Source organism: Alosa pseudoharengus, unplaced genomic scaffold, assembly GCF_046254945.1.
Source record: "Alosa pseudoharengus isolate Yale_2024_CS ecotype anadromous, Long Island Sound unplaced genomic scaffold, YU_APseudo_1.1 YU_APseudo_1.1_scf_1, whole genome shotgun sequence".
Classification (NCBI taxonomy): Eukaryota; Metazoa; Chordata; class Actinopteri; order Clupeiformes; family Clupeidae; genus Alosa; species Alosa pseudoharengus.
This window is the reverse complement of record NW_027468564.1, coordinates 41,122,886-41,149,178: the sequence shown is the minus strand read 5'-3', so window position 1 is coordinate 41,149,178 and position 26,293 is coordinate 41,122,886. Positions and strand designations below refer to the sequence as shown.

The window sequence follows — 26,293 nt, the reverse complement described above, 5'->3', positions numbered from 1 at the left end:
GAAGTAATTTAGTAGTTTCAGAAAGGCCCTGTCTCTCTCTAACTGTGACAGAGTGCAGCACATCTGTCACGGACAAAGGCAGTTTTCCCGCTGCAGCACAAACAATGACTTTTGTTGAAATTAATATGAAAGCTTATGTATACGATATGTGTCTGGTTGTAACATTGATTGGGGACATGTGAAGTTGTGTGTGTGTGTTCTAGACCTGCTGTGTGTCTAAAAGCAAAGGTAATTCCACACGGGAACTTGTTTAGGTGAGTGTATGTACGGGAAATGAAGACGCAATATGCGTCGGGCCGACTGTAGCATATTCTGGGCCCTAACATGACATTCTAAAGTGCATCGTCACTCGTCAAAAGTCTATTCAAATTTAGTAGGATGTCCAGTTCACATTGGGAGGGGTTTCGTTCTCAAAAGTGGAGCGCATGGCATAACAAGGTGTTCCTAGGTCTTTTAATCAGTCATATGGGTGTGTTTGGGGCGTAACATCATTTTAAACCAATGAGAATGACATATGTCATTCCCTTTAACGGCGCAACGCGCGATATGTCAAATAAATGCATCGGTATTTTGGCATTCAACGGCGCATTTGAAGGAGGCTGCTTGCGAGACCGTATGGAATAGTCATTCTTAAACCATGCTTTACTAAAACCTAGCATAGCCTTCACGCATTTGCACTCGTCTATTATTTGAACTCATTGGCAAAGTGAAACTAACTTCACCAAGGAGTCAGTCAACGACAAGACAGTTATATGCAGTTACTTTCACTATTGACTGACAATGGGTTACCATCAAAAACATAGGCTGGAAAAAGCAACACTTAATGTTGCTCAAATGACTGAATAAAACAACATTTATCCTGCAGAGGAGTTGCTTATATCTCGTGACAGTGCGTCTTCAGCTGTGCTCCATACGTGTCTCTCGCCTCTCCCCTATCACTTTTAACCGTCATTACCAATTTGCAAATGATGGTGAATAACTACTCATCATGAGATGTACAGTATTTCGTAATATCTTTATTCTAATTATGTTTACCATTGTAATCGTGCAATTTGTAATGCTTTGCATGGACGTGCGCTGGTGTGCGTTCATGAATGATAGAAGGATGGTGCGTGCACCTGCCAATATGACTGTTGACATGCACTCTTAAAATAGCATATGAACAACTCGCCATTGACTTCTGACCAGGTTTAGGTGGTGTATGATAGCGATTTTTAGACAATGCGCCAGGTCCCTCCCTAGGTTGTTAATTGCCACACCCCTGTTATTCCGGGTATGGGGAGCAAACCGAGGTGCGGGGCATGGAGAACTTTTATGCATTCTGTTCGCGCTTTGAAGTGAGAAGCGCTCATTGGAGCAGGGGTGTCTAGACGGTTTATATTTGTTTCCTTAATGAGGTTTTATTGAGCATGATCGTAAGGGCACATGAATGTTTTTAGTAATGTGTATTGCTTGGATGTTGTGTTGGCCAAAATATGATGCCTATGTGTTAATTGATTTATATGGTTACATGGTTGAGACCTGTGGGTTAAATGGGGGCTGTTTAGCTCAGACGAGAGACTCCTCTGTAGCGAGAGGTCATGCCAAAGGACCTCAGAGGTAGGCCTAGTTATGCGTGGGCATTGTCCCTGTGTTTATTTCTTGTTTTGACTAAGTGTTTGTTTGTTTGTCATCATTGTTTTGTTTTGTATTAACCTGCCGGCAGCCTAAAAAAAAAAAATAATAATAAAAGAAAAGCCTTTTGACTACAACGCAGCATTTGTACATCCTTCAGTCTGACCCACCATCCGCTCGGGCGCACTCCTTTACACTAACACATAAACACATGCCACACACACATGCGCACACACACACACACACACACAAACACACACACACACACATAAACATACACACACACACACACACACACACACACACACACACACACACACACACACACACATACATTTCTCCTGAACAATACTTTCCTTAATTGATACAGTGTCTGACTGTACTGAACTTGTTGGAGGAAAGTTGGAGTGTTGTGAGTGTGGAATGAAGGGGAAAGATCAGAGCAGCACAACACAAGACTGAGGGACTAAACGTAGAAAGAAAAAGTCACTGTGATCCAGTTTCAGACTCTGATGGCAACCTTGGTGAATGTTAAACACACATTTGTACATAGGGAATGGAGGGGAGAGATGTAGAGCAGTGGACTAGTGATGACAACCTTGGTGAAGTATTGAATGGCATTCCCTGCTGCTTTACAGGTGTGGTGCCATGATGGCGTCTGTTTAGACTCTTAGGTGCTGGGCAGTAATATTCTGGTGCTAACATGGCTACTACACCATCTTGTTTGTTCTTGCACTATAGCCAATGCTTTGTCTGATTTGAACATTCCTGTAAAGGAAATTTAGAAAATTCCACTGTGGGTTAAAACATCATGTTACAGTAGCCAGACATCAGAGAGATGGCAGAGACAGGAGGAAGGAGAACTTGTACAGCATGACACATGAGAGGCCCCTGGCAGCCTATAGGCTTGTAGCAGCATAACTAAGGGATGACCTCAGAGTCCTGGAGTCATGCAGGTCATGGAGTGATGGCAGATCACAGCCAATCATCCTCTCAATACAACAAATGATAGATAGATAGAGTCTTTGTTGTCCCATAGGAATAATCATTTCCACACATCTTCTTTCATGTCCATAGCACAGCAACACATATAAAACAAATATAACATGTAACACATGTATCCCATCCACCCCTGTGACATATCTCATCCACACAGCATATAAAAACATGTAACACATATATCCCATCCACCCCTGTGACATATATCTCCTCCACACAGCATTACCCATCCTCATTCAGCACAAAAAGACACATCACATTAAGACACCCACATAGACACATCCAGTGTGAGAACTACAAGCAGCTGAGGTGGTGGTGGCAGCATTACAGCTTGTTCAGCAATGTGATGGCAGTGGGGACAAAACTTTTTTTGAAAATGGCTTTAGTCCAGTTCAGTGTTCTGTATCTGCGGCCGGATGGAATAGTGTGAAGAATTGATTCAGGGGATGGTCTGTGTCAGCTGCTATTGTATGTGCTAGGCGTGTGATGGCTGTGTCATTCATGTCTGATAGGCTGGGTGTGGGGAGACTGATTATCTTGGAGGCAATATGTGTGATTTTAGTGAGTTTGTTTTTGCAGGTGGTGGTTGGCATTGTGTAAAAACAGGGTGAGCAGTACAGCAGGGTGGGTTGGATGATGCTTTTGTAGAGTAAAATAACTGCTGCAATTCGTGCCGGTGTTTAAAGAGCCTTGTCAGCACTTTGCCGGGGGACAGCAGTGATTTGTGTTCGCTGCCCATCTCATTACATAACAGTGTGAATATTCTTGAATTTAGTGGACGAGCTTTAATGAAGTTCACCAGTTTGACTGCGTTGTTCAGCACTGCAAGTAGATCAGCTGGCATGTTTTTCTTCATGTTTGTCTGAGAGGGCCTCTCTGTGAATACTGCAGTGTAACCAGCTGATGGATGGACAGACTGTCCTAATATGAGCTATAACCCCCGTGTGTTTCCCCGTCATTGATTTGGCCCCGTCTGTGCAAATTCCCACACAGCGCTCCCAGTCCATCCCATTGGTCCTCATAAAAATGTCAATTAAATCAACGATTTCCTGTCCTGTTGTTCGGGTAGCAAGGGCCGACAGAACAAAAAAATCTTCTTGTACCGTTCCTTCAAAAAGGTAACGGACATACAAAAGAAGATTGGCCAGATTTGCAACATCTGTAGACTGTGGCATCAATGCAGCGCGACACAGTGTTATTGGACACAGGAATCATGTCCCACTTTTTTGCCTCATTCTCTCCAATCATACACTTCACCATCTCTTTGGCCGCTGGCAAACACACGTCTTCGGCAATTGTGTGCGGCAGCCCCTTTCTCCCTACTCTGTAACTGAGCCCGTAATGCGTCTTTCATAGACCCAACGGATGAATGAAACTGCATTTGTTTTTGGCTTTTCTGCAACTCCTCCAACTTTGCTTTAAAAAATGTAAGGGGCTTTTGACTTGCCATGTTTCGTGTGCAGGTGACGACGGAGATAAGACGGCTTCAGACAGCTGTTTGCTAGAACCTCACTGCACTCCACGCACTGAGGCTGTGGGCAATCTGTATCGCCGATCCAAGTGAAGCCCAGACCCAGATAATTGTCATCATATTTCCTTCTTTTTCCCCCGTCTGGTGTTCACCCTCATCAGCTCTTTTTTGCCATCTCCTTCCCTCCTCTTCGGTTTCCTCCGGCGCATCGTCTGACTCCCGCTCATTTTCTTTCTCTATTTTCTCCGTCTCTGTTGCCTCCAAATCCTCACTCTCTCTTGGTCCTTCTCCTCCTTCGTGACTAACAACTTCATCATAAGACGTCCCGCTTGACAATTTCCCTGATTTCAGCCAGTTAAGCATATTTATATATAATATATAAGGAATGAATGAAACGAGTTGGCGCGCATATAGCCTAGCTAGCCTGCAGTAACGTAGAAGAAGAGCAGTGTGTAGAAAAGGACAGCAGCTGTCTTCTTCTACGTTTCTATCAAAAACTAATAAATTATAGTTTTTTGATTTAAAATAAAAGGGATTACTACGGAAATGTTTACTGTTCATGTTTTTTATTGTATGGAAAAATCCCACTTAAAAAAACAGCACTGTAATTGTGTAATACTAGATGTACCGCAGAGCGGTACAAAATATGACCGCCGCCCAGTCCAGCACATTTTTTCCACAAAAAGAAATCACGCTGAAAGGCCTATATGATTCTAACTGTCTCACTAAATTGCATTATCCACACTCAATTATTGGTATCTGCTAGACAACAAGTACCAAAACATGATTAGTTCATAGATTTCACATGTAAAATTAATTTTATACAACCCCACCTCCATCTTGCCTGTTCATAATTCTGAGAAATTCTTGATTGTTTGTGTTATGTTTATGTTATGTGTGTGGGTGTGTGTGTGTGTGAGTGTGTGTGGTGTGTGTGTGTGTGTGTGCGTGCTTGTGTGTGTGCCTGCGTATGTGCCTGTGCATGCAAGCGTACATATGTCTACTGTGTGAGTATGTGTCATATGTTTGATTACTGTGAATGTATGTGTGTGTGTGTGTGTATCTGTTTGTGCACATGTGTGCACATGAAATGGGTAAACATGACCCCTGGAGGCAAACATACGGAAAAAAATGGTCATCCTAGGCCCTACAGTTCTCAAGATATTCACAGAGAACTGTGTCTGCCCTACCCTCCTTTCGGGGGGTCCAGTCCAGCGGGGGGGCTACAGATCAAAACGAAAAATGACGGTTCCATGCTATCCATGTGGGGGTACATGCCCACCAAGTTTTGTGTACCCCGGTCTTTCAGTGTCCCGGGAATCCTTGTTGGTGTATGTCACTAAATGAACACATAAATTATTTTATTGTAAGGCCCCCCATGAACGAAAGTACACAAAACTTGGCATGCATTCGGAGGATGTCATAATGATCCTACACTTTTAATTTCGTGCAGTTTTGACCTTGTCAGCCAGAGATATTGTGATGAAAACACCTAATTCTTTGCTTTTTAATTTTTAACTAGGTGGCGCTATACATGAAATAAGTGGTAATGGGATGGGTTGACATGCCCCCTTAAGACCAACATACATAAAAAAGGTGGACCTCCTAGGCCCTACGGTTCTCGAGATATTCACAGAAAACTGTCTCCGGCCACCTACAGGCCAGTTGGTGTATAGTAACATAAATTAATTTATTGTGTGGCCCCCCATGAACGGAACTCCACAAAACTTGGCATGCATACAGATGGTGTCATAATGATCCTACACTTCCAATTTCGTGCAGTTTTGACTATGTTAGGTCACAGATACCTTCAATTACAACACCTCATTTTTACTTTTTTGTGTTTAATTAGGTGGCGCTATACATGAAATGAGTGGTTATGGAATGGGTTTACATGGCCCCTTGAGATCAACATACAAAAAAAAATGGTCCTCCTAAACCCTACGGTTTTCGAGATATTCACAGAAAACTGTGTCTGCCCTACCCTCCATTTGGGGGGTCCAGTCCAGCGGGGGGGCCACAGATCAAAACGAAAAACGATGGTTCTATGCTATCCATGTGGGGTTACATGCCCACCAAGTTTCGTGTACCCCGGTCTTTCAGTGTCCCGGGACTCATTGACGGAAATTTGGGCATGCGAAAAAGAAAAAAAAAAAAAAGAAAAAAAAATTCTGACTAAACCTATATGACCGACGCTTCGCTGCGCTGCGGTCATAATTACACCAGACCGCCATTACATTTTTTTATCTTGCGCACCCCCTGGTGGCAGCTTGCGTACATAAAAGAAATAAGGCAGCACATGTGGGCAATAAAGGGAAGGAACTGTTCAGTCACTGACCATTTACGATTCTGACAGCTTGTGGAGAAAAACTGTCTCTGAATGGTGTGGTGTGGGTGCTAATGCTCCGGTAGCGCTTACCAGAGGGAAGCAGAGAGAAGAGGGAGTGAGCTGGGTGGCTGGCATCCTTGATGATGGACTCAGTCCTCCTCTGACAGCGTGTGGAGTAGATTGTTTGAAGTGGACAGAGGTCTATGGTGGTATAATAGTGCCATATCTCACAAGCTCAATAAAACATCCTCACAAGCAAATAATATTCATTCACACGTGTAGACACAGCAGTGAGTGAAGAAAAAACAGCTGTGAGTGCACAAAACAACCACTAGGGGGCCATACACTCTCCAAGATGAGTTCTGCTCGCTCTCTTGAAGTACAGCTTTGCTCGCCTGGGTTGACTTTTGACAGTTTGGGGGAGGGAACCAAGGGAGGCACTGGCCCTCTTGTCATCTTGGTCATTTTTCAACATGAAGTCCCGCCCACTTGGTTACTGTCTGTTGCTAAACTTCTACAAATTAGTTATGTGCAGCATTACCCACCCCTCTGTTGTTTCTGTTTGCTGCTTACTGTGTGTATGTGTGTGTGTGTGTGTGTGTGTGTGTGTGCGTGTGTGTGTGTATTTGTATCTGTCTGTGTGTGTGTGTGCATGCACGTCTGCACTTTTATGACCGTGTTTATCTGTGATTGTGTGATTTCCTATTTGTGTGTCCGTCTGTTTGCGTCAGTGTGTGTTTGTGTGAGTGAGTCTTGTGTGTGTGTGTGTGTTTGTGTGTTTTTGCAGTGGCGCAAAAAGTGGGTATGCGCTATATGCGGCGCATAGGGGCGCAGCTCCATGGAGGGGCGCCAAAGCGATGGTAAAATATATATCAGTGGCGGCCGGTGGTTAAAAAAATAACGGAGGAAGGAATGTCCGCTTGATTGGTGTTAGTGGCAATATGTGAATAGATGTAGGCCACCTACCCCGACACATTTATAGCAGCAGTACTATGTAGCATTTTAAAGCCAAATCGCTATAATTTAAAGACAGGTTGTAAGCTAAGTGAGAATTTATACTCAAAAGGCAAATGTTACTGAAGACGTCATTACAGGAATGCATCATGGTCTGAAACATTCATTAACAATGTTACCATCCAAAGATACAGTTAGTAACAATAACATATTAACAACAAGAACATTATTTAACAATTGTTTAGTTAAGGCATAAATTGGATGATTATAGCAACGCATAACTATCCAAAAATGTTTTAGCCTATCACCAAATTAACTGTCCACGTTTGTGACAGGCCAGCAGCTGTAGGCTATAGCTGATTGTTTTCTGTGCTAACGTTACCAGTTAGCCATTTGTTATACTATGTAGCATTCAGCAGCCTACACTAGCCTTACCATCTTTTTTTGGAATAGGAATTTTTGGAACATGTCTTCCTGCTTTGATCCTAACCTTCTCACTGTATTTGAATGTATAAAAGATGGATATTGTCCTCTGATTCCATTGTACTGTTTATTTCACGAGCAAAAAACAAGCTTTCCGTTCAACACAAGATTCTTAGCTGTATGACTGCAGATAACGTTCTTGCACCGTTGCCGCTAAAAACAGCACCCCCTATCGCAATTGAAAATTACTGTACGGAGGAGCTTCCTCCCTTGGCCATTGAAAACGACGTGATTCACGAGCCGCTGGGGTCAGAGCCGTTTATAATGGACTTCAATGAGGGGCTTGAGGAGGAAGCTCCTCTATACAGTAATTTTCAATTGCGATAAGGGGTGCTGTTGGCATTTTGACCTAGGGGAATGATTTTGTTCATTCAAAGTGTTAAAAATAGTAATATTAACAGTAATTTATCAGATTAGTAATTCACTTTATATATTTTTTATTTTTCTCTGAAATTTTAGGGAGGGTGTTCCTCCCTTTCCTCAATGAAGGAGCCTCCTCTGATATATATATACACTGTAGCCCTCATCGAGTTGTGCTGCAATATTAGCTTTCCCCAGCATGGCTAATTTGCACAACTCAGATGCTAGCCTCATGTTTTTTGCCTTCTCTGAAAAATGTTTCATGTCACACACACCTACACTAGCGTACTCCAAACATCCCCTTGTCCCCCAGAAGATCGGAAAAGCAGGCATGGAAAACAGAACATTTTATTGCGTTCAGGACAACCAGAGCTTCTTATCAGACATATGGCCTACCACGAACATGAAAATGTCCGATTAAATGACCGAAGCTTGTCCTTTGTTAGTATATGATGTTAATGTCAGGCTGATCAGGTCCTAGGTCTTTGATAGCTAATTTAACTACAAACTCAAGTCTTTCGAATGAGTTCTTTAAGAGAAACTCCACACTATTGCACACACGCTGTTCACTCGCCATTTGTCAACTGTCTGTCTGACCTCACAAACTTCGTGCGGACTAATACAGTAGGCATAGCCTACTACAGTACAGTAAACCCAGTTTCCACTTCCGAAATTTCAGAAAATAGTTTATCCATCTCTTATTAGAGTTTATCCACCTCTCAAAAGAGTTTATTCACCAATACAACTAGCCTCGTGAGACCATCCTGATCTCGCGAGCTTCAGGGTTTCACTCGCAGATCAGTCTGGATACTTTCCGTTAAAGAAAATTTGGAGCAGTTCACCAAACGAACGTCCAATCAGCGTTGGCTTTGAGGCGGGTTGAGGTGTGACGCAACGAACAACATGACGGCATCCACAGAGATGAGCATAGCTATCGCGCAAGTTTTATTCAAATTAGAAAGTATTCCTGGGTAAACTGTGAAGCTATGAGTCTCAGCCATGCAGCTGGGAGGAATGAACGACACAGACATCCTCCACGGCTGATTCCAGTTCATAATGGAGGAATATACTATCTTCAGAAGTGTAGGGCCTACCGTGAAAACTTGATGGGAATTGTCGTTGATTAGGTTCATAAATGGTAAGTTAAAACATCTTAACGTTTGTCACGTTACCTAACTTAATTGTATGTTAAACGGCATTAGAAGAATACTTTGTTCATCTAATTGGTTGATTTGGCCCGTCGATAACCAACAAAGGTGGTGATAGACAGATGGTTTATCCAATCAGTTAACCAGTATGTCCGCCCCTTCCCAAAAGTTCTTCAATGAAAAGTTCCCAGATGTATATGCGGAGCAAATCCATCTGCCGGAGTCAGGTTACAATACAACTGTTAACATTTAAAAATCTCACTGTATTATCCACAACAACAATATGTACACTCATCAACACTCTCTGAACCACTTATGCCTGTATTGTTATAAACATTGGACAATAACCTCCACCATCCAGTGGCGCAAAAAGTGGGTATGTGCTATATGCGGTGCATAGGGGCGCTAAAGCAATGGTAAAAAAATAATATATTTGGTATTTTCTATATGTAACTACTGCTGTCCGTTTCTAAATCATTTCAAAATTTTCTCAATGTTCTATAACATTTTAGAGGACTAACAGGCTAGAGTAGGCGCCCTATCTCATAAGATTCTATCTAGAATTTTGACATAGAAGAGGGAGTGGGGGCGCCGTAAGCGCTGGGCGAGCAGATAGGCCTACGAGTAGTGAGTTGCCGTCTGTTGGCGACTAAAAATAGAAAAAGAAAGAGGGAAAAGGAGATGGCATGTCAAGGGATACAACAGCAGTTAAATACGTGGACGGTGAAAGGCAACAGGTAGGATTTAAAGTGATGACGTCTGTGCTTGGAGGCTTGCAAATATGAATGTTAACAGACTAACTAGCATTTGTTAAGCATAATGCCGATTGAAACATAGCCTATTCCATTCAGATAGCTAGGTGGCTACCATGCTCATACTGCACTTTTAATGGCCAACTGCAAACAGAAATGTCACACTAGCAGCAACTCATTACAGGTTTCCATATCCTAACAATGAAGGCTCCTTGTAATAACTTAATATTGTGTTGTCAATGTGGTGCAAACAAACAAGGCTAGAGTAGGCCTATCAGCCTTAACCATTGTTAGCAATAGCAGGCAAAAGGACGTTATGAGAACCGTTTAGACTCTTTTAAAGTGACAATGCACCATCTACCAATACTTATCAAGTATAACATCAAGTTAAACATAAATTTGGCAGCATTTCTTTAAAAACATATTCAATAGACACTAATGCACAGTAATAGTGTAAATTTTTGGCCTTTTGTTTTGCTTTAGTTGTTTGTGTTTTTTTTTTTTTTTTGGGGGGGGGGGGGGGGCGCCAATATTGTTGTTGCATACCCCTCAAAAATGGGTAGCTGCGCCCCTGTGTATTTGTGTCTGTGTGTGTGTGTGTGTGTGTGTGCGCACATCTGCACTTTTATGACTGTTTGTCTGTGAGTGTGTGTGATTTCACAATCGTTGTCTTCTTGAAACACAAAGGTACTGTGCACCAGGACAGGGACAAGTTAAAGATGTCAGTGTAGACTAGGGCTGCACGATATATCTAAAATCTATCGTTATCGCGATATCAACGCTTGCGATGGACATACCGCAAAGATTACTTAATTTTCGATAAATTTCGATACATTTTCTGTGCCGTGCGCATTCCATAAAGTCTATGGTGTATTCACATTCTGAATGTCAACATATTTTACCAAACCGATGCTGTCATGCTGCCCAAGAAGCCCGTCCCCTACCAGTTTAGGTGTGTGGTGTTTTAGGTGTTGAAGCGGGAGCTAAGTCGTGATGGCTGAAGATAGTGAGTTGAGCGAGGTAGGTTACACTTTCGTGAAGAGGAATTAGTGACTAAAAGGAAAGCGTCTGTTATATGGAAATATTTTGGTTTTATGAAGGATGCCGTGTTACAAACACAGCGCAAATGCGTCCTTCTCCACCGCGTTAAAATAAACAATTTATTTCGTTATCGTTATATCAGAAGATATCTGTCTTTCACTGTCTGTAAGGCTTGTATTTCATGATTTGCATTTAGCAAAAGCCCCAAACAGCAGCACAGAGGTAATCAGGATTCGTTATTTGTAAAAGTTGTTTAACCTACTTCTTATCCTGGACTGTGCGATTGAAGCCCAATTACTTTCACTTTCCGCTGCCCTCGTAGTCGGCATGCCGGTAGCCTAATAAAGTGGGATGCACAGCGTATGAGGTTACAGACTGAGATGACTACCGCGATATAGCTTAAGTAGCTTCTTTGCTAGGCCCATCGAAGGCTGGCAATGTGGAATATTCTGCTGGTTGGTGCACAAGTGTTCAGATTGGCTGTCCATCCGTCTTTTATGAGGATTAGGAGCAGATCTTCCACACAACTTCGATAGCCTAGTCAGTAGGTCTCTTAGCTGTCCACTTTCATCAGGCCATATATAGCCTAGGCTACATGATATTTTATATTGTTTATGTAGAAAATGATACATTTATTTCTGTAATTATACATTTACCCCCCCCCCCCAACCCTACAGTGTATGCTTGCAGCAAGCAGAATGAAAAAAAAACATTAAATATACTGCTCAAAAAAATTAAGGGAACACTTCAATCATACACTGGATCAGTACTCTGACACTGTTTGGTTCTGAGCACAAGTAAAACTTTTGAGGCGAGTGTTTTATTTTGGAAGAACTGTCAGACATTCTGTGAATGTAGTTTGAGAATGGAGAAAAGGGAAGAAGGTTTCAAAAAATGTGTGGAAAAACTTTTTTGAGCAGTATATTTAAATATCGCAAATTATATCGTTATCGCAGTACTCAATAATGTTATCGCATATCGCATGTTTTCCTAATATCGTGCAGCCCTAGTGTAGACTTGTGACAGCTGAGTGCTGCATGTCTTGAGGACACAAGACGGGATGCCATCAGGGCCGGCAGCGTTGTTAAGTTTAACATGTTTAAAAGTTTTGCTGACCTCAGCCTCCGACACCTGTAAGATGTCTCCTCCTACTGGAAGCGCACCTTCGTCCACCGGGCTAGAGTCGCAAGACTCAAAACGAGTATAGAATTTATTTAGCTCATCCAGAACCGAGGTGGGGGTGTCCGTTAGAGCTGGTGTGGCTTTATAGTCCGTGATCGCCTGCAGTCCCTTCCACAGGCGACGGGGGTCACAGTCGCTGAAGTCATTCTCCAACTTATTCCCATACTGTTTAGTAGCCACTTTTATTGCCCTACTTAGTGTGTACCTTGAGTTGTTATATCTTATTGAGTTGTTGGAAATAAAAGCCGTGGTCCTCTCCCTCAGGTTCAGGCGAACAGCATTGTTTACCCAGGGCTTCTGGTTGGGAAAGGATCGGACGGTATGGGAAGGCAGACACAAGTCCATGCAGGACCTGATCAGTCCATCACAGAGTCAGTGTACTCATCCAGCTCCGCAGTGGAGTCTTTGAACACAGACCAGTCAGTTTTGTCCAAGCAGTCCTGAAGTTCAGACTCGTGTTCTGCAGACCAGCATTGAACTTGTCTCACTGCTGCTTGCTCACGCTTTAGCTTCAGTTTGTAGGCCGGCAGCAGGAGCACCGACAAATGGTCCAACTTACCAAAGTGTGGCTGTGGTACAGACCTGTATGAGTCTTTCAGTGGGGTGTAGCAGTGGTCAAGGGTCTGATCGCCCCTGGTGGGACAGGTCACGTGCTGATGGTACTTGGGAAGGACTGTTTTCAGGCTGCAGTGATTGAAGTCACCCGTTATGAGGGGGATTGCTTCCTGGTGCTGACTCTCTTGTTTGCAGATGGCAACATACAGTTCATCAAGTGCCGCTGCAGCTGGGGCGTCTGGTGGAATGTAAACAGCTGTGAGCAGTACAGAACGAAACTCTCAGTAGGTATAACGGACGGCATTTAATAGTCAGATACTCCGCTAACTGGGGTACATGACTGTGAGATTGTTTCCACGTTCATGCACCAAGACTTGTTCATAAAAAAACAGACAGCACCTCCTTGTGTTTTGCCTGTAGTCTCAGTGTTAGGATCTGAACGGTGAACAGAGAACCCGTCAGGTTGTATGGCTCTGTCCGGAGTGTTTGGGCTGAGCCAGGTCTCGGTGGAACAGAGTACACTGCACTCTCACAAGTCCCTGCATGAGCCAATGCGACAGTGGAGCTCATCCAGTTTGTTTTCCATGGACTGCAGATTAGCCAGCAGTAAGGTAGGGATGGGAGGCCGGGTTGGACGCCGTCGCCATCTGGCCAAGACGCCGCCTCATCTCCCCCTCCTCCGCCTATGAGTGGACCTGTTGACCAATCCGCTTGTGGAGTTACAAACAATATCCACAGGTAATCTGTTAAATTAATATTGATCGTTACACTGATGTCCAGGAGGGTCATATGGTCATAGACAATACGACAGTTATTTATCTGTGGAACGAGACCGAAAAACAACAAAAGTGCACAAAGTAGGGTGTGTGTGTGTGTGTGTGTGTATGCATATATGCATTTTAATGGCTGTGTTTCTGTTTGTGTGTGCTGTATGTGTGTGTCTGTGTGCGTGTGTGCACATCTATACTTTTATGGTGCATTTGAGCATGTGTGTTTTCCTGTGTGTGTGTGTGTGTGTGTGTGTGTGTTTACTGAATGTGTGTGTGTGCTTTCTTTGTGTTGAATGTGTTTGCTGCTTACTCTGTTTCTATGTGTGTTTGTGTGTGTGTGTGTGTGTGTGTGTGTTTGCAGTCGAAGTGAGCCCCACAACCAGTTCTGTACCGATGGAGTGAGGTCTTTTTTGGAAGTGAGGTCCGTTTGGCCGGACCTCACTTTTTTTTTCTTGTAATGGTGCTAGAAGCCCATAAGAAAAGCAAACTCAACCAAAGCAAAAATGTTCAAAAGGACCTCGCTTTAAACGGAAATACAGTACACTCTCTCACTCAAGAGCTCCCTTATGCAGGTACTGCAAAAACTTATTACATTTTACCTATTGGACGGTCGTAGAGGCAGGATATTGTTACAGCTAGTTTATAGCTGTAGTACAGTGGGTCCCAGTTAAGTTTGGACGGGTTCCTTCAGGAATCACGCACCCCATTTTCTCAGCAGAAATGGTACAAACTGCAGTTGACACAAACAACCACAAGGTGTCACTTTGGAGTTCTGACACTACTATTTTTGATGCGACTTGACTTACTGCTTCCATGATGCAGTTTCCAAGTCAGTAGAACAATCAGAGAAAGCTGAGCCATTACCAAACATATATGATAATACAATAGCGTGAGTTTATATATCTTATACCCTATTTGTCACGGTTAGGCCTACTTATAGATATAGATAGTGTAACGATAAGCACATGAGACTTTCAGCAGGGGCACGGGAACTTAAATTGATCACGGTAGTTTAAGCTTACACTTGACAAAACATTCTAATATGAAAATGTAGATGCAATTGTTGTAAGATTGTGCAGCTCCTTTAAGAAAGCATCGTGCGCAGGGATGGAGAGAGAGAAAGCGAGAGGGGATAGAACTAGAACTAGATGCGTGTGGAAAAAGTAGACGTGCTGTTGAGACTGGAGCGAGTCATATTCAAAATAATGCAAAAAATAAATCCGCAGATAAAACCAATTATCCTCATTCATTGCAACCGCAGCATGCCTGCTTGTCGACGTTCAAACGAAAAAGATATCAAAGCACCTTTTGCGTTTGAATGTAGCACGATTTTTTTTTAACAGCTAGACAAATGATTTAGCTAATTGATTATAGCCTGTACACCAGCAATTGTTGAACATTTACCTACAAGTACATTGACAGTAGCCCAGCCTAACAAGCATGTTGCATGTTGTAGGCCTAGGCTACTGTAGAAATTTCACTTAAATTGCAACTGCAACATGCCTGCTTGCCGACGTTCAAACGACAACGAAAAAGATATCAAAGCAACAAGAGGGTTGAGTCTGAATGACACAACTCATATTGCTCCTCATAACCGTCTATAAAAAAAGTGTTTTTTCTTTTCTTTTTGAGCACGTCCGAATCCCAGGACATAACGCACTGGACCTTAGCCTATAATAGGCTCGAGATATAATTCCAAAAGGGGAAGATAGGTAGCCTCGTGAGACCATCCTGATCTCGCGAGCTTCAGGGTTTCACTCGCAGATCAGTCTGGATACTTTCCGTTAAAGAGAATTTGGAGCAGTTCACCAAACGAACGTCCAATCAGCGTTGGCTTTGAGGCGGGTTGAGGTGTGACGCAACGAACAACATGACGGCATCCACAGAGATGAGCATAGCTATCGCGCAAGTTTTATTCAAATTAGAAAGTATTCCTGGGTAAGCTGTGAAGCTATGAGTCTCAGCCATGCAGCTGGGAGGAATGAAAGACACAGACATCCTCCACGGCCGATTCCAGTTCATAATGGAGGAATATACTTTCTTCAGAAGTGTAGGGCCTACCGTGAAAACTTGATGGGAATTGTCGTTGATTAGGTTCATGTCACATACAAATGGTAAGTTAAAACATCTTAACGTTAGTCACGTTAACCAACCTAGTCGATAACCAACAAAGGTAGTGATAGACAGATGGTTTATCCAATCAGCTAACCAGTATTTCCGCCCCTTCCCAAAAGTTCTTCAATGAAAAGTTCCCAGATGGATATGCGCAGCAAATCCATCTGGCGGAGTCAGGTTAGAAGATAGGGCCTACTGCACTTAAAACTTAAAAAGATTGAACGAAGCTCCCCGAAATTTGAAATTGCGATCAGTGACTGGCATCGGGTGAACAAAGCTTTTCGAAGTTGAACAGGCTATTAAAAACTATTTGCGCACCTCAGTGTCACAGGAGAGACTGGGCTCTCCCTTCTATCAATTGAAAAAGACGTTATGCTACCTGCAAACTGGCCTATGATTTCATTGCTGAGTTTGCGGCAAAGCAAGATATGGCGAGTCAGTGTCATTTATTTGTCCAATGTTAGCCTACAGACCAGTTTCCATAGTGCACATCTTATCAACAGTTTGAATGTCGTGTGTGTTTCTGCTCATTGACCTCTCTGGGCAGCCCTCTGCCATTGAAGTCTATGCCCCCCCCCAAAAAAAAAAAAAAATCACGCGTGGACAATATTTATCTGTTGGTCAGCAAAAACGTAGCCTACATAGCATAACAACATACACATGCAATAGTAATCAACGTCTACAATGACCTATTCATTTGGACAACTTATACAGCCCAATACAGGCTAAAATGTACCTTGTTTTGTTCTAGCGTAACGTGACGTCTGGCTTTAAACAGCTGCAATACAGTCTAACGTTCTGACAAGTAGCCTACACCAATTGCCTACCTTGTTCTTGCCCATCTGGAATAACTCCTCTAGCTTTGCATACTTTCTGTTTTCGTTGTTTAAACTTATGATATCCATGATGAGTATTGAGTTAGTGAATTAGCTCAACATTGTGTGCTGATAACCATAGATTGCCGAGTAAAAGAAAATAACAAGTAGCCTAGCCTAGTTGCGTGCCTGCGTGCTTATTCTGTCTCCTGCTCAAACAAAATGTGCGCGCGTTAATTTTGATAAATGTTCACGCTCAAGTTACATAATAGAAAATTGTAAATAGCCTGATGGCATGCAGCTAATGGGATACTGTGCATATTTGGGAAGGTACAGTATGGTGGGCCAATTTGGAGTGAATACACATTACACACACACACAAGGGAAATTTTCTTTTGTTGTTGAATAGCCTGATGGTACGCACAGTGCGTACGGACGTACACCTGCAGGCGCGCCTGGCTTCTGTCATTTGGCCACAATCCGGTGCAACCAGGCCAGGACAGATATTTTAGAGCAGGGGTGTCAAACTCATTTTCATGAGGGCCACATCATTGAATTTATAGGTTACTGAGGGCCACATAATCGGCGAACATGTGCATGGTGAAACCATGAAATCGGTATTGCAGTATGGCTTATTAGTCCAGTGGACAGAAAGGTGAACCCGGAAATGTTGAGTACACCAAAGTTTTATGATGGAAATATATAGTATGGGTTCCCAGCATGCAGAAACTGCCGGATGCTAATTTACATATGTTGGGCAATTTGTGTAATTGAGCTAATTAGCATAAATTAGCATAATCACCTATATTGATCATATTATACGAGCTGCTTGGCAAAAATGGACCATGTTAGTATGTTTTTAGGGGTTACTGGAGATGCTGAGTCCATATCTGACATTTTCAAGATTCAAATCACTATTTAAACTCTCATTAAGCTGATTTTGCTGAATTTTTGGGGGCGATTTAGACAGATTTTTTGGAGGATAAAAATGTTCAGTGTTTAGGAATAATTTGGATCCTCAAGTTATTTCTGAATTCCACAATAATTTTGGAAATAGCTATTCACTGGCACAATTGAGTAACAAAGGGAAGAACTAGCCTCTACTACTCCTCACTGTCCTCATCCGTTGTCCTGTCGCCATCTTCTCCAGACTCTTCATCCCTGTCCTTCTGCTGTTTTTGCTGTGGAAATATATTGCCACATGTAACATCACTGCCTTTGCAGAAACAATAATTAGTACAGGCCAGGCCTGCAGCTGCACAGCTGCACTTTCCAGATACATGTATACACAGTTTTAACCCAGCTTTGCAGTTACAGCTGATGACATCTAACAAATCAGGAGGAGCAACAGGACTTGAATCGAGGGTGGGCAAGTTCCTCTCCTTTCTTCAAACCTGTCTTCTAACTCCCTCCAAATGCGGTTATATCAACAGCCGGTGGATCAGGACGGTCTGCTGCTTTCCAAAGCAGCACCTGTAGATGGGCACGTTTTCCATGGAGGAGCAAGTTGCGTTCTGTAGGAGACAGTGTCTTCAGTGCTGGAGGAGCCGGTAGTGGGAGACCTCACCGCCAGGGATGAATTACTGCCCAGGGGCCCAAGGGGTCAGGGGGCCCTGAAGCCCAAGCCTTTGCATGAAATCATTGCCTCAATATCAACACATCAGGATGTAGGCTATGAATCTGATTGAATTTAGTATTGGCCATCCCCAAAATGCACCAGAATACAGGAAACAAACAAATTAAAACATTTCTGAGGAAGGACCTCCAAACCCCCCTTCCACATATGCGACAATTAATGGGGGGCCCTTAATACATCTGGGCCCAGGGGCCCGAAAGTTCATAATTCGTCCATGCTCACCGCTAGGTGGAGGCCCAAGCAAAAGGATCTGAAGAGAACCCTTGTAAGGGGTACTAAGAAGCTTAGAGAGGCCTTCAGTAGAAGCCGGAGACCAGCTGTCGCCTGGACCTAGCTACGGGACAAAAAATGCTTGCCTGAAGAGGGTTTTGATGCAGTGGCCACGGCGGAGAAGGACTTCACGCTACTGGGAGAGCGGTCTGAGGAAAATAAGGTAGTGACGCTGGCCTGGGCGCTGACTTCACCGAGAGAAGACCTTGAGCCCCTGCCCCCGCCGGACAGCTTTAGGCTGGAGTTGGCAGTGGCCCTGGCTGCAGAGCAGAGGTGGAGCGGCAAGGAGGTGGTGCCTTGAGGACGGACGGTTGGCGGAGCCTGTTCGAGTCGGCCTGTTCGCCGGTGCTCTTTAGAAAAATAAGGGGGGGGAAAGTTTGTTGTGTGAAATCCGATGGCACGAGCCAGAGAGAAGGTCTAGGCCTTGGCGCGATCGGGGCGGTGTGGAGTGGCCGGAACAGCGGAGGACAGCTCTGCGACAAGGCAGCAGAGGAGGGACGCCAATGTCGGTAGCTGTAGCCTGATTGCGCAGCGTGGTCCAGCTGCGATGGAACTGGAGTCTGCTGCCCCGACTGGTGAGACGACGGAGTGGAGCAACGGAGGTGCAGTGCCAGTTACGGTGCTCAGCGCCGGGGAGTCTGTGGCAGTGGAGGCTAGGCCCCGCCAGGTGTTGGAGGAACGTTGCGGTGGTGCACACTGCGAAAGTGCGACCTGAGGGCATTCTCTGAAGGGAGCTGGGGACGAGAGGCGACAGACCAGGTGACTGCTAGCACGCCTAGCATTGGGCCGCTGGTGGTTGTGGTTCCCCAAGGTGAGTAGGGCTCTTGCGGTGTGTGCACCCCACCTGCTGTGTGGCAGTGCCAGAGACTAATTGCTGGACTGAATGTGGGAACACCCGCGCCGAGGATGGCAATGGCTTGTTGGGGGAGCTGTGCAACGCCAGCGTGCTGGACTGTGCTTGAGATTCCCACGATGTTTCGCGCTGGGGATTCTGGGAGAACTGAATGATCATCTCAATACCAACGTTCCCAAAAGGCTTGTCCCAAGGAGAACAGTATTACCTTAAACACACATGAGGAAACTGAACAGTCCAATCAGTAGACTAGGATAAGCTAGCCAACTATGCCAGTTTGTTTATTTGTTTACAATATTTCCAGGCTTCAACCAGACAGCTGAATGTGGTAGAGTTGTAATAGAAATAGTAGGCCTAAGCTATAGGCTAATCTGCATAAAGTGTGCTGTCATAAATATCAGACATTCAGTATTCTCTCTTTTTATATCAAGATATAAAATAATACAGATATATTACATTGTAATCCTCTGGTATTATAAGGTAGGCTATTGAAATGTCTAGCCCCCCCCCCCATCCAAAAAAAGAAAAATCGAGGTTCGTATCAAACCGTGGGTCAAAAATCGTGATACGAATCGAATTGTTAGGTTGGTGTATCGTTACAGCCCTACTGTATATCGCTACAGCCCTATCCTCCAAAAATCTGTCTAAATTGTACCAAAAAACTCAGCAAAATCAGCTTAATGAGAGTAAAATGTGACCAAACTAAGTTTAAATAGTGATTTTGAATCTTGAAAATGTCAGATATGGACTCAGCATCTCCAGTAACCCCTAAAAACATACTAACATTGTCCATTTTGGCCAAGCAGCTCTTATAATATGATTAATATAGGCTATTATGCTAATTTATGCTAATTAGCCCAATTACACAAATTGCCCAACATATGCAAATTAGCATCCGTCAGTTTCTGCATGCTGGGAACCCATACTATATTTTTCCATCATAAAACTTTGGTGTACTCAACATTTCCGGGTCCACAATGGGGCTCTATGGGCTGTCCACCGGACTATATTCAAAATTGGTGTGAAATAATGGTCCTAACCACTTTAAAACAGTGTGGCTGAAATAAAAAACAAAAAGCCTACAACAGTAACATTTTCAAATGCAACTTCTAGGCCTACAGTATTAGTTAACAACTGATCAATATGCATTCATGGACTGACATTGATGAAAATAAACTGCACAATAATGTGCATAACAATGTCAATAACAAATAATATCACCACTAAAATTAACTGTGGCTAAGAAAGGTACTGTGTGTGTGTGTGTTGTGTGTGTGTGTGTGAGAGAGAGAGAGAGAGAGAGAGAGAGAGAGAGCGAGCAATATGGTACGTACACCCACCCACCCCCACCCCCGCAAAAACAAAATCACGCGTGTATAATATTGTCTGTTTCCCGGTTTTAGGTCCGTGCATTGCAAAAAAAGTAGCCTACATAGCATAACAATATCCACATGCAATATTACAACAATGTCTACGATGACCTATTCATTTGGACAAATTGATACAGCCCTATATCTAAAGTTACCTTTAGTTTTGTTCTAGCGTACCATGACGTCTGGCTTTAAACAGCTGTAATCTAACGTTCTGACAAGCACACCAATTGCACCTTGTTCTTGCCCATCTGGAATAACTCCTCTAGCTTTGCTGCCTCCATCCGTTCTGTTTTCGTTGTTTAAACTTGTGATATCCATAACTAGTGAATTAGCCCAACATTGTGTGCTGATAACCATATATGCACGTCTGCACTTTTATATAGATAGCCGAGTAAAAGAAAACAACAAGTAGCCTAGTTGTGCCTGCGCTTATTCTGTCTCCTGCTCAAACAAAATGTGTTCGCGTTAATTTTGATAACGTGTTCACTAACTTTACGCGATAGAAAATTGTAAATAGCCTGATGGCATGCAGCTAATGGGATACTGTGCATAGTTGGGAAGGTATGGTGAGCCAATTTGGTGTGATACACATTACACACACACAAGGGAAGTTTTCTCTCGTTGTTGAGGGACTGACGTGCGGGCCGTTCAAAATTATCGTACCGATGTGTCGATGTAGCCTACATGGCCCGCGGGCCATAGCCTATGTTTGACACCCCTGTTTTAGAGAGGAGAGACGCCGGTGCAGCTCAGATGTTTTCTTAATTGGGGGCCAAACAGCGAAGCTGCGAAGGCACCCATTGTGTTTCTATGATTTCTTACTATTATTATTATTATTCAACATCTTTCCTCTGCCATTGATGTCTATGGCAGCCCATAGAACCGTGAAACCGGTGAAATTTGGCACACTGATTAGGGACAGTCCCATGATTAATATCACCAAGTTTCATGATGGCACCTCAAGCACTCTAGCGCCACCAACAGGCCAAAGTTGGACGTGCGTTCACGCACGTAACTTTTGACCCGTCAGTCCGATTTTCAAAAATGAGGTATCGCTGGAATCCTTGGACCATGCCGAGTTCAACGCACCCTATGACGTTATTTTCCGCCATGATGGATTTTCCGCCATTTTGGATTTCATCAAAATCACTTAAAATGTATCAGAGGTCACAAATTTTGTCCGATCGACACCAAACTTCACAGATATCATCTACAGACCATGCCTCATTAATGCATTGCTTTTTGTCTTCAGAACTAAAACCGTTCGCGTGTAACAGCCAATCGAAATTTGTGGCGAAGCCGCCAAACAGTAAGTGAGCTCATATCTCAGCAACCCATTGATCTATCATAACCAAACTAAGTACATGGACTCAGGACCCAATCAGGGGGACGCTCAAGAAATCTGGTGACCTTTGACCTCTAGGGGGTGCTGTAATTAAGAAACATGCCTTTTGGCCTGTAACTGCAGTTGTCCTTAGAATTAAAACACACTAGTGGTGTCTGGTAGTACTGTTGGAGGTCCTTAGGCCAACCCAAGCCAATTTGTGATGTCATCGTAATTGATTCGGCCGCCATATTGGATTTAATCAAAAACACGTACAAGTTTTCGCAGGTCACAAATTTCAGCGGATCCACACCAAAATTGGCCAAAAACGGACCATCTTCAGACCATGCCTTATCAGTGCATTGCTTTCTGGAACAATTGACAGAAGCATTCGGCTGTAACAGTCAATCGAAACTTGCGGTGAAGCCGCCAAACAGGAAGTGAGCTCATATCTCAGCAACCCATTCATCTATCATAACCAAACTTACAGTAGGGGTTAAGTCATTGAGAGACCTCAGACCCATTAGACCAGCCTCAGACGAGTCCAGGAAGTGACGTCAATTCCGGAAATAAGTACATAATTTACTTTACTCTTTATGGAGAATACAGCTGGAAAAAAACGTGTTTTCTTTTACAGTTCATGGAAAAAACAGTCACATTAGGTAGAAGCTTTTTATTATTATTCATAATTCACATTTATTTATTAAATAATCAATCGCGACTGACGGTCCACGAGATCTGCCAGTCAGCTGGAAGGAGCTCGTGATTCACGCATAGGGACTCACGGCAGATACTGTGCGAAATTTTGGTTTATGGCTATCGTTTAGGTGTCCTTCCTATTCATTAACATGAACATGATGACTGACTAAATAAATGACTATGATGTTTAATAAACCATTGTAGGCATACAAGTTATCATTATATCACATCAATTAAGTGTTTTCTGTAGGCTAGGCTACTGTGTGACATGCTTTAGGCTACAGCATATAAATCAACAATAAGCTATCAACATGTTTGCAGTATCACTGTTGCAGAAATCACATACAAGAAGGCATCCTCTTGATTGTTTGTACATTTTTGCACATTCCAACATAAGGAAACAGCATGAGGAAACTTGTCGTTTTTCTGCCTTATTTTCTAACTACTTTTACGAGTCTGCAGTATCACCGAGTACAGCTATTACAAGAGGGTCTGGCGTCCCTTTGTTATGATGCACTTCCTGCGACGAGGTCATTCGTCTCTACATGACTTAACTCCCTCTCCATACTTAGTCCATGGACTCAGGGCCCAATCAGGGGGACACTCAAACAATCTGGTGACCTTTGACCTCTAGGGGGCACTGTAATTTAGAAACATGCCTTTTAGCCTGTAGCTGCTGTTGTGCTTAGAATTAAAACGCACTAGTGGTGTCTGGTAATACTGTTGGAGGTCCTTAGGCCGACCCAAGCCAACTTGTGATGTCATCGTAATTAATTCGGCCGCCATATTGGATTTAATCAAAAACACATACAAGTTTTCGCAGGTCAGAAATTGAGCGGATCCTCACCAAAATTGGCAGAGACCATCTTCAGACCATAACCTATCAATATATTGCTTTCTGGAACAATTGACAAAAGCATTAGCCCATAACAGCCAATCGAAATTGGTGGCGAAGCAGCCAAACAGGAAGTGAGCTCATATCTCAGCCATGTATCATAACCAAACTTACTACATAGGTTCAGGACCCCATTAGGAGGAAGCTCAAAGAATGTGTTGACCACCTGTAGGGGGTGCTGCAATTAGCAATATTGCATTTTGATCTGTAGTTGCGATGTGTTTTATCGATCTTTTATTTTTGAATGTGAAACTGATGACAACATGTTCCATCCAGTTCATTCTAATGCATGCATGGTAGGGCGGGGCGGGACGGGGTGGGACGGGCAGGGGTGATTAGGTGGCGGGGCTGGCTGGCGGAGGTGGTGGCAATACTCAGCCCTGTTTCAGCCCTACAAAATCAGTTATGTTTGATGTGACTAACTTTATGTTTGACTAACGTTTCGATGTGTCGATGTTTTTGACTAACGAACATCGAAACGTTAGTCAAAGTTTAATAATGTTCTGCACCTTTTACTAAAGAATAAAGAAAATTAAGAAGACATCTGAGCTGCACCGCCGTCTCTCCTTCTCTCTAACACTTTTTGGCTTTGGCTAAATATTTCTAAAATCATTTGAGTTTCACTAGTCACATGTTTTAACAAGCAACACTTGTTATTGAACTAATAACAGACGTGTGTCGAAAATTGACTTTATTTTCCATATGGAGAAATAACATATGCAGAGTCTAACCAAGGTCAATCTTGCCAAAAAAGCCCTCAAACCTGAAAACACATGAGGCAAAAGTGCAAAACATCACAAAACTAACTAAACTAACACGCGCATATTTTTGTATTGCAATAATTGTAGCCTACAGTTGTAACAGCGCGTAACAGTCGTTTTACTCCCCGTATGCGCTCATTATAAAGAACGTTTAACGTGTCCCAAAAACAGCTATCAATTAATCCCCAAACGTCTTATAAACAAGTATTGCCAGGAGCAACACCTTGCAAAAAATGATAACAATAGGCCTAGGCCTTTATATGGTTCTGCTCCTGCCTAGATTCGAACTCAGAAATGCCTGAAAGTTGCAGACAAGGGCGTAGGTTTGGTCTGAGCTTTGGTGGGGACACTACCACCCCCCCCCCCCCCCCCCCCCACACGAAAAAAACAACAAAAAAACACTCAACTCTTTCACCAGCCAAAGATATATAAAATGATTAAAATGTGCTACTGTCCAACTACTATCCATGATTAAAATGTGCTAATGTCCAACTTGATCTAACTACACTGTGTAGCCTACATAATATGATTTTAATATGTAGGCTACAGATATGTAGGCTATATTTAACATTTATTTTCTATTTGGTCTGTTATGAAATCATGCCCATTTAAGCACAGCTCAGTTTTAAGAAACTAACTTAAAGGAACCATATGTAAGATTGTGGCCAAAACTGGTACTGCAATCACTTTCAAAATACTGAAGAGTGGTGTATCCCCTCCCCCCTGACTCGAGGTTGCACACGCGGATGGCGAAACACTACTGACTTCATGATTAGTAGATAGCTGGAGGGTGGCGCATCAGGCCAAAACACAACATGACATGACAAAACACAACATCAACAACAGTTGAGGGCTGCAACTTCACTTTTTAAATGACAATATCCTGGCTGGACTACTGTTGTCAGTGATATAAGTATTTGAAATGAACATGATTTCTTAATGTCTAGTGACATATCAGGGCCATTTTATGATTAATTGAAATATTTTTCTTACATACGGTTCCTTTAAATACATGCATGCTTAGCATTTTGTGAAAATAAATCATTAAGGCTACATTGACAAACTCTTAACCGTGAGCTGCCTGTATATTCTCTGATTCTAATATTTACAGATATCTAGGCGATGTAAGCACAACTCAGTTTTAAGAAATGCAGCCGAAAGACCATGTTGAATTTTGCTATAATTTATTTCAAAACCCGATTACTCTGGAACAGCTAACTATACACGGGAATGCATTACACCTTTGTGTTCGGTAAGGTCTGCTGTTTATTCTGATATATGGTTTGTCATGTGTTGCGTGAAGAGTGTGTAGGCCTACGATATTCCACCGAGACGAATGGATGTGGAGATGGGCGCAGAGAATAATTATTAAATCTCTTGAAGTTATTTTTCTCACGAACTGTTTATCACAGCAAACAGTGGCTAGCTAGCACCGTTTAAAAGCTGAGAAAAGGCTTTCATGTGACACATGTGTGATGAGTAGCCTACTTCTCGAGGAGTTTAACAGAGAAGAATAGGTGACGCACTTCATGCTTGTAGTGAAGTAAAGCTTAAGTGCTGCATACTGCGCAGGAGACTGCGGCTCACTGGTAGTTATTATAGGTAACTTAAAATCAGCGCGATTTACCCTTATAGGCTACTGCACATTACAAGATCTGTACGAGATGATCCGCAGCACTGAAGTGAGACATGATTTAACTCTTTGTGTAGCGCATGTGAGCGCTTTTTCCCCCATTTCAACCTGAATATTGGTGGGGACATTTCAGTCGTATTTTGACATTGGTGTGGACACGTCCTTCGGTCCCCACGCAAATCTACGTCCCTGGTTGCAGACCTGTTCTGGAAATACGTGCATTAACCCACTCGACCGTCAGACAACGCTATCTGCTTCGAG

At 43.1% G+C, this 26,293-nt stretch overlaps 1 protein-coding gene across 1 annotated transcript in view; it reads left to right on the top strand.

Moving 5' to 3' along the window:
• The window catches only part of LOC143128085 (NACHT, LRR and PYD domains-containing protein 3-like), a 43,916-nt gene that overhangs the window by 12,494 nt on the left and 5,129 nt on the right, over positions 1-26,293 (top strand). The gene's annotated exons all lie outside the window — the stretch shown is intronic.